Source organism: Electrophorus electricus, unplaced genomic scaffold (genome assembly GCF_041902795.1).
Source record: "Electrophorus electricus isolate QZ-2024a unplaced genomic scaffold, ASM4190279v1 Scaffold116, whole genome shotgun sequence".
Taxonomy (NCBI): Eukaryota; Metazoa; Chordata; class Actinopteri; order Gymnotiformes; family Gymnotidae; genus Electrophorus; species Electrophorus electricus.
Window position 1 is genome coordinate 112,501 of NW_027658398.1, and position 12,500 is coordinate 125,000.

A 12,500-nucleotide genomic window follows, 5' to 3' on the forward strand; every position below is an offset into this window, starting at 1 on the left:
TAGTAGTAGTATGATTTAAAGGTACAAAGTGAATGAAGTGTGCCCAGGCCCAGAGCTACTTTGCTGGGCATGACTGTGTTTGACCTCTTGGGCCTGGAAGTCTATTTCTAGGCTTATATAAAGGGTCAAACTTCTTGAAGTGTGCCCAGGCCCAGAGCTACTTTGCTGGGCATGACTGTGTTTGACCTCTTGGGTCTGGAAGTCTGGTAGTAGTAGTAGTATGATTTAAAGGCACAAAGTGATTGAAGTGTGCCCAGGCCCAGAGCTACTTTGCTGGGCATGACTGTGTTTGACCTCTTGGCTCTGGAAGTCTATTTCTAGGCTTATATAAAGGGTCAAACTTCTTGAAGTGTGCCCAGGCCCAGAGCTACTTTGCTGGGCATGACTGTGTTTCACCTCTTGGGCCTGGAAGTCTGGTAGTAGTAGTATGATTTAAAGGCACAAAGTGATTGAAGTGTGCCCAGGCCCAGAGCTACTTTGCTGGGCATGAATGTGTTTGACCTCTTGGGCCTGGAAGTCTGGTGGTAGTAGTAGTATGATTTAAAGGTACAAAGTGAATGAAGTGTGCCCAGGCCCAGAGCTACTTTGCTGTGCATGACTGTGTTTGAACTCTTGGGCCTGGAAGTCTATTTCTAGGCTTATATAAAGGGTCAAACATCTTGAAGTGTGCCCAGGCCCAGAGCTACTTTGCTGGGCATGACTGTGTTTGACCTCTTGGGCCTGGAAGTCTATTTCTAGGCTTATATAAAGGGTCAAACTTCTTGAAGTGTGCCCAGGCCCAGAGCTACTTTGCTGGGCATGACTGTGTTTGACCTCTTGGGTCTGGAAGTCTGGTAGTAGTAGTAGTATGATTTAAAGGCACAAAGTGATTGAAGTGTGCCCAGGCCCAGAGCTACTTTGCTGGGCATGACTGTGTTTGACCTCTTGGCTCTGGAAGTCTATTTCTAGGCTTATATAAAGGGTCAAACATCTTGAAGTGTGCCCAGGCCCAGAGCTACTTTGCTGGGCATGAATGTGTTTGAACTCTTGGGCCTGGAAGTCTGGTGGTAGTAGTAGTATGATTTAAAGGCACAAAGTGATTGAAGTGTGCCCAGGCCCAGAGCTACTTTGCTGTGCATGACTGTGGTTGACCTCTTGGCCCTGGAAGTCTATTTCTAGGCTTATATAAAGGGTCAAACTTCTTGAAGTGTGCCCAGGCCCAGAGCTACTTTGCTGTGTATGACTGTGTGACCTCTTGGCCCTGGAATTCTGGTGGTAGTAGTAGTATGATTTAAAGGCACAAAGTGAATGAAGTGTGCCCAGGCCCAGAGCTACTTTGCTGGGCATGACTGTGTTTGACCTCTTGGGCCTGGAAGTCTGGTAGTAGTAGTATGATTTAAAGGCACAAAGTGATTGAAGTGTGCCCAGGCCCAGAGCTACTTTGCTGGGCATGAATGTGTTTGACCTCTTGGGCCTGGAAGTCTGGTGGTAGTAGTAGTATGATTTAAAGGTACAAAGTGAATGAAGTGTGCCCAGGCCCAGAGCTACTTTGCTGGGCATGACTGTGTTTGACCTCTTGGGCCTGGAAGTCTGGTGGTAGTAGTAGTATGATTTAAAGGTACAAAGTGAATGAAGTGTGCCCAGGCCCAGAGCCAGGCCTGGGCAGCAGGGGGCGCTCCTGGCCATGCCCAGCGAGTTTCGTGCGAATCGGACCTGGTCCGGAAGAGATACGAAGGGAAAACTCATTACTCGTCGGGGTGGCACATCCAGGCTCTCGACCCTCCCAAAGCGTCCGACCAGGGTGCACCCTGCCGGGCATGGTTAGCCGCCAGCCCCCTTCCTGGAGGTCTGGTTGGCACGGGGTTTTGATTTTTCGGTTTCATATCTCTGGGCTCCTTGGGAGCAGAAAGTCGGTTGAGGGCCCTTTGGAAAGAGCCGGGGCTGCCGTTTAACGCTGTCCAAGCGGCAGGCGAAGCGCACCCACCGTTTTTACGCTATGATTTTTTAAAACCGCCGGGGCGGCAAACACAGGGCCGGTCGGGTTTGAAGACGAATATCTCTTCGGCCCTTGGGAGGAGAGAAGCAGCGCGGGTCACCTTTGAACGCGCTCGCTGCCAGGAACGTCTGGCGTAAAAGTTTCGTGGGAATCGGACGTTCCTAGGCTGAGAAGCGAGCGCCCGCCCTCGGGCGGTCGGGGGCCCCTTTCTCATTCCCCGTCTGGGCTAAAAATACGAGGTCAGACCCGATGGACTCGGGAGACTGGAGAGTACCAGGGAGACCCTGGAAGCAGGCGACCCGACCCACGCTTCGCTGTCTCCTCGGCCCTCGGGAGTAGAAGCGCGGGGACGGTGGCGTGGGCAGCAGGGGGCGCTCCTGGCCATGCCCAGCGAGTTTCGTGCGAATCGGACCTGGTCCGGAAGAGATACGAAGGGAAAACTCATTACTCGTCGGGGTGGCACATCCAGGCTCTCGACCCTCCCAAAGCGTCCGACCAGGGTGCACCCTGCCGGGCATGGTTAGCCGCCAGCCCCCTTCCTGGAGGTCTGGTTGGCACGGGGTTTTGATTTTTCGGTTTCATATCTCTGGGCTCCTTGGGAGCAGAAAGTCGGTTGAGGGCCCTTTGGAAAGAGCCGGGGCTGCCGTTTAACGCTGTCCAAGCGGCAGGCGAAGCGCACCCACCGTTTTTACGCTATGATTTTTTAAAACCGCCGGGGCGGCAAACACAGGGCCGGTCGGGTTTGAAGACGAATATCTCTTCGGCCCTTGGGAGGAGAGAAGCAGCGCGGGTCACCTTTGAACGCGCTCGCTGCCAGGAACGTCTGGCGTAAAAGTTTCGTGGGAATCGGACGTTCCTAGGCTGAGAAGCGAGCGCCCGCCCTCGGGCGGTCGGGGGCCCCTTTCTCATTCCCCGTCTGGGCTAAAAATACGAGGTCGGACCCGATGGACTCGGGAGACTGGAGAGTACCAGGGAGACCCTGGAAGCAGGCGACCCGACCCACGCTTCGCTGTCTCCTCGGCCCTCGGGAGTAGAAGCGCGGGGACGGTGGCGTGGGCAGCAGGGGGCGCTCCTGGCCATGCCCAGCGAGTTTCGTGCGAATCGGACCTGGTCCGGAAGAGATACGAAGGGAAAACTCATTACTCGTCGGGGTGGCACATCCAGGCTCTCGACCCTCCCAAAGCGTCCGACCAGGGTGCACCCTGCCGGGCATGGTTAGCCGCCAGCCCCCTTCCTGGAGGTCTGGTTGGCACGGGGTTTTGATTTATCGGTTTCATATCTCTGGGCTCCTTGGGAGCAGAAAGTCGGTTGAGGGCCCTTTGGAAAGAGCCGGGGCTGCCGTTTAACGCTGTCCAAGCGGCAGGCGAAGCGCACCCACCGTTTTTACGCTATGATTTTTTAAAACCGCCGGGGCGGCAAACACAGGGCCGGTCGGGTTTGAAGACGAATATCTCTTCGGCCCTTGGGAGGAGAGAAGCAGCGCGGGTCACCTTTGAACGCGCTCGCTGCCAGGAACGTCTGGCGTAAAAGTTTCGTGGGAATCGGACGTTCCTAGGCTGAGAAGCGAGCGCCCGCCCTCGGGCGGTCGGGGGCCCCTTTCTCATTCCCCGTCTGGGCTAAAAATACGAGGTCGGACCCGATGGACTCGGGAGACTGGAGAGTACCAGGGAGACCCTGGAAGCAGGCGACCCGACCCACGCTTCGCTGTCTCCTCGGCCCTCGGGAGTAGAAGCGCGGGGACGGTGGCGTGGGCAGCAGGGGGCGCTCCTGGCCATGCCCAGCGAGTTTCGTGCGAATCGGACCTGGTCCGGAAGAGATACGAAGGGAAAACTCATTACTCGTCGGGGTGGCACATCCAGGCTCTCGACCCTCCCAAAGCGTCCGACCAGGGTGCACCCTGCCGGGCATGGTTAGCCGCCAGCCCCCTTCCTGGAGGTCTGGTTGGCACGGGGTTTTGATTTATCGGTTTCATATCTCTGGGCTCCTTGGGAGCAGAAAGTCGGTTGAGGGCCCTTTGGAAAGAGCCGGGGCTGCCGTTTAACGCTGTCCAAGCGGCAGGCGAAGCGCACCCACCGTTTTTACGCTATGATTTTTTAAAACCGCCGGGGCGGCAAACACAGGGCCGGTCGGGTTTGAAGACGAATATCTCTTCGGCCCTTGGGAGGAGAGAAGCAGCGCGGGTCACCTTTGAACGCGCTCGCTGCCAGGAACGTCTGGCGTAAAAGTTTCGTGGGAATCGGACGTTCCTAGGCTGAGAAGCGAGCGCCCGCCCTCGGGCGGTCGGGGGCCCCTTTCTCATTCCCCGTCTGGGCTAAAAATACGAGGTCGGACCCGATGGACTCGGGAGACTGGAGAGTACCAGGGAGACCCTGGAAGCAGGCGACCCGACCCACGCTTCGCTGTCTCCTCGGCCCTCGGGAGTAGAAGCGCGGGGACGGTGGCGTGGGCAGCAGGGGGCGCTCCTGGCCATGCCCAGCGAGTTTCGTGCGAATCGGACCTGGTCCGGAAGAGATACGAAGGGAAAACTCATTACTCGTCGGGGTGGCACATCCAGGCTCTCGACCCTCCCAAAGCGTCCGACCAGGGTGCACCCTGCCGGGCATGGTTAGCCGCCAGCCCCCTTCCTGGAGGTCTGGTTGGCACGGGGTTTTGATTTATCGGTTTCATATCTCTGGGCTCCTTGGGAGCAGAAAGTCGGTTGAGGGCCCTTTGGAAAGAGCCGGGGCTGCCGTTTAACGCTGTCCAAGCGGCAGGCGAAGCGCACCCACCGTTTTTACGCTATGATTTTTTAAAACCGCCGGGGCGGCAAACACAGGGCCGGTCGGGTTTGAAGACGAATATCTCTTCGGCCCTTGGGAGGAGAGAAGCAGCGCGGGTCACCTTTGAACGCGCTCGCTGCCAGGAACGTCTGGCGTAAAAGTTTCGTGGGAATCGGACGTTCCTAGGCTGAGAAGCGAGCGCCCGCCCTCGGGCGGTCGGGGGCCCCTTTCTCATTCCCCGTCTGGGCTAAAAATACGAGGTCGGACCCGATGGACTCGGGAGACTGGAGAGTACCAGGGAGACCCTGGAAGCAGGCGACCCGACCCACGCTTCGCTGTCTCCTCGGCCCTCGGGAGTAGAAGCGCGGGGACGGTGGCGTGGGCAGCAGGGGGCGCTCCTGGCCATGCCCAGCGAGTTTCGTGCGAATCGGACCTGGTCCGGAAGAGATACGAAGGGAAAACTCATTACTCGTCGGGGTGGCACATCCAGGCTCTCGACCCTCCCAAAGCGTCCGACCAGGGTGCACCCTGCCGGGCATGGTTAGCCGCCAGCCCCCTTCCTGGAGGTCTGGTTGGCACGGGGTTTTGATTTATCGGTTTCATATCTCTGGGCTCCTTGGGAGCAGAAAGTCGGTTGAGGGCCCTTTGGAAAGAGCCGGGGCTGCCGTTTAACGCTGTCCAAGCGGCAGGCGAAGCGCACCCACCGTTTTTACGCTATGATTTTTTAAAACCGCCGGGGCGGCAAACACAGGGCCGGTCGGGTTTGAAGACGAATATCTCTTCGGCCCTTGGGAGGAGAGAAGCAGCGCGGGTCACCTTTGAACGCGCTCGCTGCCAGGAACGTCTGGCGTAAAAGTTTCGTGGGAATCGGACGTTCCTAGGCTGAGAAGCGAGCGCCCGCCCTCGGGCGGTCGGGGGCCCCTTTCTCATTCCCCGTCTGGGCTAAAAATACGAGGTCGGACCCGATGGACTCGGGAGACTGGAGAGTACCAGGGAGACCCTGGAAGCAGGCGACCCGACCCACGCTTCGCTGTCTCCTCGGCCCTCGGGAGTAGAAGCGCGGGGACGGTGGCGTGGGCAGCAGGGGGCGCTCCTGGCCATGCCCAGCGAGTTTCGTGCGAATCGGACCTGGTCCGGAAGAGATACGAAGGGAAAACTCATTACTCGTCGGGGTGGCACATCCAGGCTCTCGACCCTCCCAAAGCGTCCGACCAGGGTGCACCCTGCCGGGCATGGTTAGCCGCCAGCCCCCTTCCTGGAGGTCTGGTTGGCACGGGGTTTTGATTTATCGGTTTCATATCTCTGGGCTCCTTGGGAGCAGAAAGTCGGTTGAGGGCCCTTTGGAAAGAGCCGGGGCTGCCGTTTAACGCTGTCCAAGCGGCAGGCGAAGCGCACCCACCGTTTTTACGCTATGATTTTTTAAAACCGCCGGGGCGGCAAACACAGGGCCGGTCGGGTTTGAAGACGAATATCTCTTCGGCCCTTGGGAGGAGAGAAGCAGCGCGGGTCACCTTTGAACGCGCTCGCTGCCAGGAACGTCTGGCGTAAAAGTTTCGTGGGAATCGGACGTTCCTAGGCTGAGAAGCGAGCGCCCGCCCTCGGGCGGTCGGGGGCCCCTTTCTCATTCCCCGTCTGGGCTAAAAATACGAGGTCGGACCCGATGGACTCGGGAGACTGGAGAGTACCAGGGAGACCCTGGAAGCAGGCGACCCGACCCACGCTTCGCTGTCTCCTCGGCCCTCGGGAGTAGAAGCGCGGGGACGGTGGCGTGGGCAGCAGGGGGCGCTCCTGGCCATGCCCAGCGAGTTTCGTGCGAATCGGACCTGGTCCGGAAGAGATACGAAGGGAAAACTCATTACTCGTCGGGGTGGCACATCCAGGCTCTCGACCCTCCCGAAGTGTCCGACCAGGGTGCACCCTGCCGGGCTAAGAGAACAGCCAGGTGAACCCTGGAGGTTCCGAACTCCAGACCCCTGGACCCGACGGCTCAGTCCGCCTCAGGTGCACTACAGAGGTCCTCGGGCTGTCCCTGAGTGCATTAAAACGGAAATCAGAATTACTCCCCCGGGTGGCACTTCCAGGCTCTCGACCCTCCCAAAGTGTCCGACCAGGGTGCACCCTGCTGGGCATGGTTAGCCGCCAGCCCCCTTCCTGGAGGTCTGGTTGGCACGGGGTTTTGCAAATAGGTCCCGTCGGGTATATGGGAGAGCAAAGAGAATCAATGGGGTCCAAGCACTAAATTCATCCAGTGGCGTTCTCTGGAAGCCCAAGGGGAGTCCGAGGGGTGTTCGGCCGGCAAGGGGAGCTCTCCCTCGGACACATGATCAAACGCCTGTCCCCTACCGGAAAGTGGTGTGCTCTGGATGCCCCCCCCCCCCCCCCATCCCCCGAGGGGGGTGCTTATCCCGCGAGGGGAGCCCTCCTCGGGTTAAGTGAACCATCATGCCGATTCCCCTATGGAAGTGGGCACATCCAGGCACACAGTCTGCTTTGCTCTCCCCGACCCGAGTGCGTCTGTTGGGCTGAGTGTACGCCCAGGCAACTGGATCCAATGGCTCAGTCCGCCGCAGCGTGCTTCGACGATGGGTCGTACAGCCATGCCACCAGGGTGGGCGTGTTTGTAAATGTACCAGTGGATTCTCGTCGGCCTGCCACATCCATGGTATCGACCCACCAGGCCTGTCCGACCAGGGGTTGACCCTGGACGGGCACGGTCTGTGGTTTGGCCCTTGTCCTAGATGAAATCGGGCACGGGGTTTTCTGGCCAGGTACCATCGGGTTACTGGGAGAGCGGCTTCGGTCTCCAGGTGAGACCAATGGTGAAGCAGCACGAGGCAATGGAGAGCATGCAAAGCGATGGGGAAGCCATGCACGGCAATGGCCACGAAAAAAAAAAAAAAATCACCACGGAAGGAACGTGAAGAACAAGGAGGAGTGTAGTGACACTGCCCAAAGCTGCCCGGTGTTGCAGGGGTCTATTGGTGTGTTGCTTCCTTGTTTGGTAGAGTGGAGTACCAGACCCGCCAGGGGTAGGCAAACCATTCCCCCTACGGTAAGTGAGGAGCCAGCCATTTGACGAGCGGGTGTCCACGTGTACGGGTGCGAGCGCTATCCCCCCACACGGGGTTAGGCCACGGCCTTAGGTGGACGTCTGCCGACCAGCCCCGGCTGATCCAGAACTTCTGATGTGGAGAGCGGTTTTGACAGATCCTCCCTGGTTCTAGCGGGTCAAGCCTCTGATGGGGGGTGGGGGTTATTTGTAACCCATCCCAGAACTCTCTGGGGGAGACTCAGACGGCCAGTCTGTCTACTCAGTTGTCCTATACTGGTGTCTGTGGTTTGGGAGGAAGGGAGTGCCCTGCTTTGTTGGCCTCCTCTTCAAAACTACCTGGGCCCACGAATCACTCTTCTTGGTTACATCACGAAACGTAGGTTGAGCGAGGCTAGGGGGGAGGGAATTCGACGAGGTCTTTCCCTTGTCCCCCCACCAGCGGCCCACGAAAATCAAAACGGCGTGAAGAGAGGGAACGCCGAAAGCACCTGGAGTCGGCCGTCCGCACCTCCGGAGGAGGTGGACGGGGTACGGTGCGGGCATGACCGGATGGGACAGCTTTGCATCAAGGTGAGAGGTCGGCGTCCGAAGGCCAGAGGGCGGTGCGCGAGCACGTTTACACTGGCCGCGGAAGCTGTCCTGGGTAGCCCTGTATGGCGTCTGGACCTGACGGCGCACGCACTTACAACCCGCTGCTTCCTAGCCCCCGGAAGGGGAGGCGGATGTCACTCGTGGTTCATCCCAGACCACGGTGCAAACTACCTGGTTGATCCTGCCAGTAACATATGCTTGTCTCAAAGATTAAGCCATGCAGGTCTAAGTGCACACGGCCGGTACAGTGAAACTGCGAATGGCTCATTAAATCAGTTATGGTTCCTTTGATCGCTCCACACGTTACTCGGATAACTGTGGTAATTCTAGAGCTAATACATGCAAACGAGCGCTGACCCTTCGGGGGATGCGTGCATTTATCAGACCCAAAACCCATCCGGGGGGCTCGGGCCCCCCGGCCGCTTTGGTGACTCTAGATAACCTCGGGCCGATCGCGCGCCCTCCGCGGCGGCGACGTCTCATTCGAATGTCTGCCCTATCAACTTTCGATGGTACCATAGTCGGCTACCATGGTGACCACGGGTAACGGGGAATCAGGGTTCGATTCCGGAGAGGGAGCCTGAGAAACGGCTACCACATCCAAGGAAGGCAGCAGGCGCGCAAATTACCCATTCCCGACACGGGGAGGTAGTGACGAAAAATAACGATACAGGTCTCTTTCGAGGCCCTGTAATCGGAATGAGCGTATCCTAAACCCATGGGTGAGGACCCATTGGAGGGCAAGTCTGGTGCCAGCAGCCGCGGTAATTCCAGCTCCAATAGCGTATATTAAAGTTGCTGCAGTTAAAAAGCTCGTAGTTGGATGTCGGGAGTGGGCTGGCGGTCCGCCGCGAGGCGTGCCACCGCCTGTCTCAGACCCTGTCTCCCGGTGCCCCCCGGATGCCCTTGGCTGGGTGTCCGGACGGGGCTCGGAGCGTTTACTTTGAAAAAATTAGAGTGTTCAAAGCGGGCCCGCTTCTCGCCTGAATACCTGAGCTAGGAATAATGGAATAGGACTCCGGTTCTATTTTGTGGGTTTCCTGAACCAGGGCCATGATTAAGAGGGACGGCCGGGGGCATTCGTATTGCGCCGCTAGAGGTGAAATTCTTGGACCGGCGCAAGACGGACGAAAGCGAAAGCATTTGCCAAGAATGTTTTCATTAATCAAGAACGAAAGTCGGAGGTTCGAAGACGATCAGATACCGTCGTAGTTCCGACCGTAAACTATGCCGACCCGCGATCCGGCGGCGTTATTCCCATGACCCGCCGGGCAGCGTGAGGGAAACCACGAGTCTGTGGGTTCCGGGGGGAGTATGGTTGCAAAGCTGAAACTTAAAGGAATTGACGGAAGGGCACCACCAGGAGTGGAGCCTGCGGCTTAATTTGACTCAACACGGGAAACCTCACCCGGCCCGGACACGGAAAGGATTGACAGATTGATAGCTCTTTCTCGATTCTGTGGGTGGTGGTGCATGGCCGTTCTTAGTTGGTGGAGCGATTTGTCTGGTTAATTCCGATAACGAACGAGACTCCGGCATGCTAAATAGTTACGCGGCCCTCCGCGGTCGGCGTCAAACTTCTTAGAGGGACAAGTGGCGTTCAGCCACGCGAGATGGAGCAATAACAGGTCTGTGATGCCCTTAGATGTCCGGGGCTGCACGCGCGCCACAATGGTTGGATCAGCGTGTGCCTACCCTACACCGAGAGGTGCGGGTAATCCGCTGAACCCCATTCGTGATGGGGACTGGGGATTGCAATTATTCCCCATGAACGAGGAATTCCCAGTAAGCGCGGGTCATAAGCTCGCGTTGATTAAGTCCCTGCCCTTTGTACACACCGCCCGTCGCTACTACCGATCGGATGGTTTAGTGAGGTCCTCGGATCGGCCCCGCCGGGGCTCCTCGCGGGCCTTGGCGGAGCGCCGAGAAGTCGATCAAACTTGACTATCTAGAGGAAGTAAAAGTCGTAACAAGGTTTTCGTAGGTGAACCTGCGAAAGGATCATTAACGGGTAACGCTGTCCGGCGTGCCTCCTCTCCCGACCCCCTCGACTTCGCCGTCCCCCCGCGTCGGGGCCCAGGGTCGAAAGGGTCTTCGGGGTTGCTGTTACACGTGGTCGCTTGCAGGTCAGGCTGGACAGAAGGCATAAAGGAGGAGCCTAGTCCCTCCCACCCCTTCCTCGTCCTCCGCCTCTTCCTCCGCGTCGTCCTTCAGCACCCCCCCCCCGCAGGCCCCGGTATTCTCTGGGTTCCAGCGCGAGAGACGCGTCGTTCAAAAAACTCGGCGTCCCCGCTCGTCGGGCGAAGGCCGGTTTCCCCTCACCTTGCCGGCAGGAGAAGCGCCTGCGAGTCGAGCGGGTCGTACGGGTCCGTCCCGCGCCCTCCCTCTCGCTCGCACGGCCGCTGCCTCCGTCCACCGCGAGGGGTTTTCCTATTTTGTTGTCCTTGTCATTCATCCCCGTCCCCTTGCTCGCTGACGAGCGGACTTTCCGGGGGGGGTTGCGAGCGCTGCTCCTCGTGGGGCAGGCCATGGCCCTTCCTGTGTTCGTCCGCCCACCGGCGTCCTGGGGCGTGGTGGTGGTGGGTGGCGCAGCCGGTTCCCCTGCTTCTCTCTCTCAGAAAGGAGTCTCAGGGGGACCCCCGGCAGGTACCTAGGGCTTGGCCCACGCTACGTGAGTTCCACCCCTTTCGAGGGGTCGGACGGGGCGGGCGCGGAGGGCCGCGGTTCAAAGACTGACTCGTCTGCCACGTGGGGCGTGTGGGCAAAGCGCAACCCCGCGCCCGTTTCAACACTCGCAGACGGGGGCGCCTGACCGGTTGGTGAAACCTTTTAAACCTGTCTTTGTAGTCGTGGTGAAAGACCTAAACTGAGCCTGAAATAAAAGAGTACAACTCTTAGCGGTGGATCACTTGGCTCGTGCGTCGATGAAGAACGCAGCCAGCTGCGAGAACTAATGTGAATTGCAGGACACATTGATCATCGACATTTCGAACGCACATTGCGGCCCCGGGTCCATCCCGGGGCTACGCCTGTCTGAGGGTCGCTATTCCTATCTGTCGGACCTGCCTTCTCAGGCGGGACCGCGGTTGGAGGTTCGTAGGTGGGGGGGTGCCCCCTGGCCTCCGTCTTCCTAAAAGCAGACGGTTCCCGGTCGCTGTCTCGGTGAGATCCGGTCGGCGGGTTCGCTGCGGTTGAGTGCCCGTTCTCCGTGCACAAGCTTCTCCTCCCCCGCTTCGGTTCGTTTCGGTTCGTTTCGGCTCCGCTCCTGGCCTGGCCAGGAACGTGGTCCCCTGCGCCCGAGAAAGAAGCGAGCGTGGCTGCCGGTGGGTTCTCTCCGCTTTGGCTGCCCACGTTTTCGCTTCTTTTCTCACCCCCTGCGCAGGCGGATCACGGAAAGGTGTCTGTTCTGTTCCGTTACGTGCGCGAGCGGAGGGAGGTTGTTGTTACATGCGTTCCCCCCCCCCCTCCCCCGGTGGGGGGGGTGGGGGGGTCGGGGTTCGGGTGGCTCTGCCTCTGGCGTTTTCCTTACGGGCCGACCTGTCCGTGGCACGTCCGTGACGTCCCGACCTGTGTCCTCGTTAGCCCGGGTGAAAAGGGACTCGTCCCCTAACCCGGCGGTGTTCACGCTTCTGGGCAACCCTCCAGAGCGAACTCGGGAGCGACCTCAGATCAGACGAGACAACCCGCTGAATTTAAGCATATTACTAAGCGGAGGAAAAGAAACTAACAAGGATTCCCTCAGTAGCGGCGAGCGAAGAGGGAAGAGCCCAGCGCTGAATCCCCCGTCCGGGTGCGGGCGAGGGGAATTGTGGCGTATGGAAGTCTGTTTTCTTCCTGGCGCGGGCCGGGGGCCTGAGTCCTTCTGATGGAGGCTCAGCCCGTGGACGGTGTGAGGCCGGTAAATGGCCCCAGCCCCGCCAGGGTAGCGGTCTTCTCGGAGTCGGGTTGCTTGGGAATGCAGCCCAAAGTGGGTGGTAAACTCCATCTAAGGCTAAATACCGGCACGAGACCGATAGCGAACAAGTACCGTAAGGGAAAGTTGAAAAGAACTTTGAAGAGAGAGTTCAACAGGGCGTGAAACCGTTAAGAGGTAAACGGGTGGGGTCCGCACAGTCTGCCCGGG

General features: G+C 58.8%; 3 non-coding genes across 3 annotated transcripts in view; all 3 read left to right on the forward strand.

The window, feature by feature from the left end:
- The first annotated feature begins 8,545 nt into the window (after nt 1-8,545).
- On the forward strand, nt 8,546-10,384 carry LOC145654061 (18S ribosomal RNA). The gene has a single exon (XR_014120292.1). It is a non-coding gene; the product is annotated as an 18S ribosomal RNA (ribosomal RNA).
- An 882-nt stretch (nt 10,385-11,266) lies between these two features.
- On the forward strand, nt 11,267-11,420 carry LOC145654051 (5.8S ribosomal RNA). Its single transcript, XR_014120282.1, has one exon. It is a non-coding gene; the product is annotated as a 5.8S ribosomal RNA (ribosomal RNA).
- Nucleotides 11,421-12,036: 616 nt separating this feature from the next.
- LOC145654077 (28S ribosomal RNA) overlaps nt 12,037-12,500 on the forward strand; it is a 4,149-nt gene continuing 3,685 nt past the window's right edge. Inside the window, exon 1 of the ribosomal RNA XR_014120308.1 lies at nt 12,037-12,500. This exon is cut by the window's right edge and continues 3,685 nt beyond it. This is a non-coding gene — a ribosomal RNA (28S ribosomal RNA).